We start from the raw sequence: 7,727 nt of genomic DNA, 5'->3' as shown, positions 1-7,727 counted from the left end.
TCATCACATCTAACCCCATCTGCTAGAAACTCCTGTTCCTTATTCCTCTCGCCCCCCCCCTTTCGCCAATTCTCCTAAAATCGCTGCTATTTCCCTTTTTCTGTGTCCTTACTCCCTCATAAAAAAATCCCGCTCTCTCAAGAATCTCATCAAACCCCTCAATCCCCCACAACCTCTGAGATTACAGAGACTTCCCTCTCTTCCTCCAGAAACTCCCTAAACCCCTAAACTCCCATTGAAACCCCCTGTAAACCTCATTTACTCCTTGTAATACTTATTAATCCACCAAAAAGACAAATCTCCCTAATTCCGGTCCTTCCCCCTCCTCCAGCCCCCCGTTTGATTCCCATAAAACATCTGTTATTCCCCTTTCCCCGTGCTCCCTAGCCTCATAAACCTCAAAATCCCCAAAATTAGCGAAACTAACATGAGAAAATCTCCACCACTTGAACATTTCATCAACCCCTCCTCCCCTCCCCCTTTTTACATTTAACTCCATCCGCTCGGAACTCCTGTTTACCCGGGAAGGGGGCGCTCCAATTCTCCTAAAACCGCTATTATTTCCCTCTTCCCGTGCCCTTACTCCCTCATAAACTTTAAAAATCTCCAAAATTAGTGGAACGAACCTAAAAAAATCCCCTCTCTCAAGAATCTCATCGAACCCCTCAAGCCCCACAACCCCTAAAATTACAGAGACTCCCCTCTCCATCTCCACAATCTCCGTAAACCTCTAAACCCCCATTGAAACCCCCTGTAAACCTCATTCACTCGTTTTAATACTTCGTAATCCTCCAAAAAGACGAGTCTCCCTAATTCCAGTCCCTCCCTCCTTTCCCCCCCTCGTTCAATTCCCATAAAACATCTGTTATATTCCCCTTTCCCCGTGCTCACTAGCCTCATAAACCTCAAAATCCCCAAAATTAGCGAAACTAACATGAAAAAATCTCCACCACTTGAACATTTCATCAACCCCTCCTCCCCTCCCCCTTTTTANCCCCCCCCCCCCCCCTCCACCTCATCACAATTTAACCCCATACGCTAGTTAGACCGGGTCCAGGCCGTTCCGTTGAAAAGAAATTCTGGCGACTCAGGTAGGCACGCACACACATGCCCTTGAGAGTGCCCGTCCACTCGAGGGATCACTCTGTCCAACTGGTTGTGGCTGTGAGTTTAACGCGCAATCGTGTCCCCCTCCCCCCCCTCATGTGTGTTTTAAAATCCGTGTCCCTGTATATGTGGTCGGCATTACAACCAAAGGCCTCCCTTCTCTCAAAGCCAGAGACCTAAAGAAAGGTGAAGAGAGGGGTAGAAGGAATCAGGATACAAAACGTTGAGACAGATAGAGTGGTTAAAGTAAGTCTTAAACAGAGATAGGTATACACACATATTTGTTACGAGACGATGTCTTTCCCTGTCGCGACGACGTGATTCGCCTTCGCGATTGAATAAAGATCTTTGCTACGTTGACTCTGTTTCCAGGCACTGGGATAAAAAGAGAAAGAGGAAGAGGACGGAGATTGTTTCGCCGAGTTGCTTTCTTACTATTCTACATTTCGACGAATCGACTCTTTTCTTCTAACGAAAAAGTAGATAAAGGCCTGTTTTGATTATTTTTACTTTGAAAACGAAAGATAGGAGCAGTAATAAAGACTCATCCGAGTAAAGTAGATGCAGAGGAATTATTCCTTGTATCAATCCATCAGGATGCCTTCTCAGGTTGAGCAACAATGACAGAGAATTTAGTGTAGACTTTTCGAAAATGTGTAATAATGAATACAAACAACACATAGATGTCATAGATTTCATAGGGGGCATAGATTTCATGAACCTCACAGATTTCATAGATGTCGTAGATTTCATAAATCTGATAGATTTCATAAATGGCTCTAGAAGGTGGGATGAGTCGTAATGAATGCAAAGAACACATAGATGTTATAGATTTCATAAATCTGATAGATTTTATAAATGGCTCTAGAAGGTGGGATAAGCTGTAATGAATGCAAACAACACATACATGCAATAGATTTCATAAATCTGATAGATTTAATAAATGTCTCTAGAAGGTAGGATGAGTCGTAATGAATGCAAGGAACACATAGATCTCATAGATTTCATAGATGTCGTAGATTTCATAAATGGCTCTAGAAGGTGGGATGAGTCGTAATGAATGCAAAGAACACATAGATGTTATAGATTTCATAGATGTCATAGATTTCATAAATCTGATAGATTTCATAAATGGCTCTAGAAGGTGGGATAAGCTGTAATGAATGCAAACAACACATACATGCAATAGATTTCATAAATCTGATAGATTTAATAAATGTCTCTAGAAGGTAGGATGAGTCGTAATGAATGCAAGGAACACATAGATCTCATAGATTTCATAGATGTCGTAGATTTCATAAATGGCTCTAGAAGGTGGGATGAGTCGTAATGAATGCAAAGAACACATAGATGTTATAGATTTCATAGATGTCATAGATTTCATAAATCTGATAGATTTCATAAATGGCTCTAGAAGGTGGGATAAGCTGTAATGAATGCAAACAACACATACATGCAATAGATTTCATAAATCTGATAGATTTAATAAATGTCTCTAGAAGGTAGGATGAGTCGTAATGAATGCAAGGAACACATAGATCTCATAGATTTCATAGATGTCGTAGATTTCATAAATGGCTCTAGAAGGTGGGATGAGTCGTAATGAATGCAAAGAACACATAGATGTTATAGATTTCATAGATGTCATAGATTTCATAAATCTGATAGATTTCATAAATGGCTCTAGAAGGTGGGATAAGCCGTAATGAATGCAAACAACACATACATGCAATAGATTTCATAAACCTGATAGATTTCATAAATGTCTCTACAAGGTAGGATGAGTCGTAATAAATGCAAGGAACACATAGATCTCAGATTTCATAGATGTCGTAGATTTCATAAATCTCATGGATTTCATAAATGTCCCTAGAAGGTGGGATGAGTCGTAATGAATGCAAAGAACACATAGATGTTATAGATTTCATAGATGTCATAGATTTCATAAATCTGATAGATTTCATAAATGGCTCTAGAAGGTGGGATAAGCCGTGATGAACGCAAACAACACATACATGCAATAGATTTAATAAATCTGATAGATTTCATAAATGTCTCTAGAAGGTAGGATGAGTCGTAATAAATGCAAGGAACACATAGATCTCATCGATTTCATAGATGCCGTAGATTTCATAAATCTCATGGATTTCATAAATGTCCCTAGAAGGTGGGATGAGTCGTAATGAATCCAAAGAACTCATAGATATGTTCTTGATCTATGAGATTTATGAAATCTATGACATCTAAGTATCAAAAAAGTATTATTTGACGAATGTGACTTTTTTATAATCACATACAATATTCTATGTTATTGGGCCCGAAAACCGTGATTTGACAAAGCGAAGCGCGGTTAGAATCGCAATTTATCGTGTCTAATGACATAAAATACTTTATAGACCTAGTAATATAATCTACCATTATCGACGCCAGACGTGTCAAAAGCCCCTGACGGAAACCGGAAGTAATTTACCAATCACTTATGCCAGCAGAACGATGAATAGAGCTGAACTTCTGGCTATCACCTGGGGTAGAAAGCACTCGGGCCTCGGAGAGAAAAAATACAAAAAAAGATATCGAAAAGATACTCCCCAAAACCTTTAGTTTCTGTCTGTTATTATTCTTTATCGGAGGTTTAACATCGCCTTGTGTTGGTAAAAGGTAATTTAAAACATGTTAAGATATAAAACTGCTCTCCTCAGCCGATTTGGTACAACAAACCACTCCGATAATTATCCTCAAACTCGATTATAATCGTTTGTCTTGTAGTCTGTCTGTAACCTCGCACTGTCGCTTTTTCCCTGCGGTTTACACTTACCGAGTGATTTTACTAGGGAGCATTCATTAAAGTGAACGTGGGGGGGAGGGGGAAATACGTAATTAGTTGCACTAACGAGGGACGCACTTCTTGCCAGAGTGCGTGCGCATCCGTGCTGATATATCGAGGTTGCGCAGCCGCGGTAGTTACATGCAAACTAACTTAAAGGCCGCATGCGGAATTCCCAGCGGACGGAAATGAGGGTAAAAAACTTGGTCATTAGGGGATTTATTTAGTTTTTATCATTTGTGTGGTATTAATTGATGATGTTATTAACAGTAGGCTCTTATTATTATATTGTTGTGTTATTATTCAACTTCTGGATTCTTTTCTCTCTCCGATCTCCACTGCTCTGTTCTCCTCGGTTCTTTACGTCCGGAGATTTGTTAGTGGTTACAAGGTAGCGTAATAGTATTGGGGGACCGGTCCCCTGTATTTCAGGGCAACGAAAAAACACTCGACTCGGGGTCTTTGAGAATGGGAAAAAGGAGAGAGGGGAATTATTTATGGTTGTTGATAGAGACGCGCTCGGTCACGTTGTCTAAGGGTCTCGAAATTTTTTTTTTCTCTGTTTCGATTTCGTTTTTTTTTAAACCCTCATCCGCTCATTCTCTTCCCTGTGCTTTTAATATTTTTTTGTTATTTTCTTATTGGGGGAGAGGGAAAAAATCAGTCTTAATCGAATCCAACTTTCCGCGCGGTTGAACTTGAGGACCTTGCGGTGAATCGTTGCGGAACGTTTTTTGTCGCCTCTAATTGTCGTGACACTTCAACCATTTTCTCATAAATAATTGTTATTACCGGTGGTTGAAAAAGTTGAAGTCGGAGGCATTATCACAGACAACAAATTGTCGTTATGAGTGAATAAAAAATTGAGGGAGGAGTGACTGGAGACGTGTAATAACATAATTATGATTTTTTTTCTCGGGGTCACGTGGGTCATAATCGGAGTATCGGAAGAGAATAAAACGGAAGGGATGTGCGAGCACACAAGCGTGGGCGTCTTCTGTTGATACCGGGAGGGGGCTCCCCCTCAGGGGTATATACACGTGATTTTTGTTTCACTCTTGTTTTTTTTTNTTTTTTTTTCCTTTTTTTTTTTTTTTTTTTTTTTTTTCAACACAGGGCGGGCCTCGCCGAGGCCCCGAGTTTCTTATTTATTACCTGGAATATTAAGTTACCCACGTTACCACGGGGCACACGGATTGCATCGTCCTGTGCAGATTCAATGTGCATGTGTGTGTGAGGGCTCTTTTCTCATCGAATGAGGAGGGAAAATAAAAATAAGTGGGGGGAGAGAGAGGGGGTGAGTGGTTCCTATCGGTAAGAGGAGATCTAAATTGATTTTAGATCTCGAAACTCGATTGCGCGATCGAGTAGCGCGCGTTAATTAAGAGATACACCGCCAAGGACTCAATAAACGTATCGCATTATCGATTTATGGAATTTATTACATATTGGTGGATAATGCCAAGTTAGTGATGCGGTTGAGTTTGATGCGCTCGCAAGGATTGTTTGGTACAGTGGAGAGAATTGGTTTTGGGTTTGAATGTGTTTATGATGGAAGGGGGTGGGTTTAGGAGGTAATGTTAAAATACATTTTTTGTAGCTGAGGAAATTATCTAGAGAAAAGTCTTATCGCGTTTCCTTTTAAAAACACTCGTTAACGAGATAATCGCTTAATTACAAATCCGAAAAACCGTTGGTTTCGCGTTTGGAGAGATTTATCTTGGGAGGGAGTGGGTTTAGGAGAAAGTGTTAAAGGACATTTTTTGTGGCTGAGAAAATTTTCTACAAAAAAGTCTTATCGTATTTTCTGTCAAAATCGCTCATTAACGAGATAATCGCGTGATTACAAGCCCAAAATCTGAAAAAAAAACATTAGGTTTACGTTTTGGGCGCTTTCATCTCAAGAGGGAGTGGGTTTAGGGAGAAATGTTAACAGACATTTTTTGTTTCTGAAAAAATTATCTACAAAAAAAGTTCTGTCATATTTTCTCCAAAAATCACGCATTACCAAGATAATCGCGTACTTGTAAACCCGCAATCACGAAATTTTCCTTTCAATCCAAAAATCTGTGCAAAACCCCCTCCTGTCACTTGAATATGTATATCGCATCGGGTCTCGCATGCCTCGTGTATCCTTACCCCCCCCCCCCTTCGTATTCTTTATGCGTTGGCGGGCCCCCATATGCGGGTGCAAGAGTGCCCCGTAGGCGCCAACCTAGTCCAGCTCCGCTTTGCCCATGTATTTATGTATCTGTATTTACACACCGAGCAATCGGTAAGAAATAGCCACACATGTACTCGCGCTGTGTATGCTCTCCACCGAGAGGTTTACTCGGCGTATCCCAGCGTCGACGGGGTGGTAGTGGAGGTGTGTCGACAATCAAGATTACGTGGGCGGATACACGCGCAGCCCAACGCCGCCGGCCTGCGCGCCCTTGCACATATACTGTGTCCATATACCTCTTTTATCCCCCTCTAACCCCCTGCCCCCTCCCCCCTCACTGTTTTACCATCTAGCCCCTTTATTTATTCTTGCGTTGGGAAAAATGATATCGGGAACAAGAAGAAGAAGAAGAAAGAAAAAATAGATAAACGTCTTTACCGATTAAATAAAAATAGGAATCGTTTTTTTGTTAAGGTGTTTCGTGCGAAAAGTCAAAATAGTGAAAAAAAATTGGAAAATTCACGGAAGAAATGTCTGAGTATGTCGCATCATTGAGAATTTTTGCACATTTTTTTTGGGTCTCAGTCTCAAGAAAAAAAATGATGAAAATTGGATGTTTTTGTAACCCCTTCAGCTATAAACCTCCGAGGTTACTCCACTCTCAATTAGGGAAATTTCCATGGCACCCAAAAAAATAACGAACTATTGAGGAAAAACTAGTGGGTGATAAGTTAAATCTTTCTTGAGAACACGTATAAGTTTCAGATTTTTTTCAGATTTCATAAGAAAGTTATTTGAACAAATGATTCGGAAAATTATGAGTTTTGGGGTAATTACGCCTTCACGCGCAGGCGCGTGATTCGCATGTCAGTGAGCATCATGGGAAAGGTATTGGTTGGACCATGGAACTGAGAGAGAGAAAACACTCGACAGGTTTACCAACTCGAGACGCATTTTAATAATATTCAATAATTAGAAAAACATCCAATAAAAATTATTTGACACCCGTAGGTGATGAGAAAAAAATCAATCAATCTGATGAATAAAATCAATATTCAAAAAATGTTTAAATGCACACTTAAATAGTTACTTGAAAATAGGAAAATTTCGTGCTCAGCGATTGAATCAGGGCTCGAGAACAGTAAGACTTCCCCTGGTGATCTGCACACGAAACACCTTAAGGTTAATTTTATTTTCAAAATGTTGGATTTTTATTTCCGGTTGACCTCTGTCAGGCATCTAAAATTCCTCCACAAGAGCCGTAAACTCGATGCACAGAGCTAATAAAATGCATCGCACAGAGATGCAGAAAAAAAGGAATTCCCGGCCCATTCCTTTCGTTTTCTCTCCTGTTAACCATACGCATATACTGCAGTGCGGGCGAACGCGCACCGTCGTGTCGGCATTCACGTTCGACACGGCCAAAGAGCCACCCCCTGTGCCTGTGTACGTGGGGACATCATGCTCATGAATTTATCTCCAACGCTGGTCGGGGCCAGTACAGGCCACACTAGGATTTTTACATCCATTTTTTTTCTCCAGTCGTTTATTTTTTATTGGTCTTGGGGTATGGGGGGGGGGGAAGGGGACTGGATCGCGGGAGCCCAGGTATCGTCGAACGAGTTTGCTCGG

The 7,727-nt window shown here is 40.7% G+C and overlaps 1 protein-coding gene across 1 annotated transcript in view; it reads left to right on the top strand.

Annotated features, from left to right (window-relative positions):
* The window catches only part of LOC107041601 (transcriptional activator cubitus interruptus), an 87,993-nt gene that overhangs the window by 48,975 nt on the left and 31,291 nt on the right, over positions 1-7,727 (top strand). The window lies entirely within an intron of this gene.

The sequence above is a fragment of the Diachasma alloeum genome, unplaced genomic scaffold, assembly GCF_001412515.2.
Source record: "Diachasma alloeum isolate Michigan unplaced genomic scaffold, Dall2.0 Dall_scaffold_00368, whole genome shotgun sequence".
NCBI classification, from domain to species: domain Eukaryota; kingdom Metazoa; phylum Arthropoda; class Insecta; order Hymenoptera; family Braconidae; genus Diachasma; species Diachasma alloeum.
Note: the sequence above shows the minus strand (reverse complement) of the source record. Positions and strands in the feature narration are given on the sequence as shown.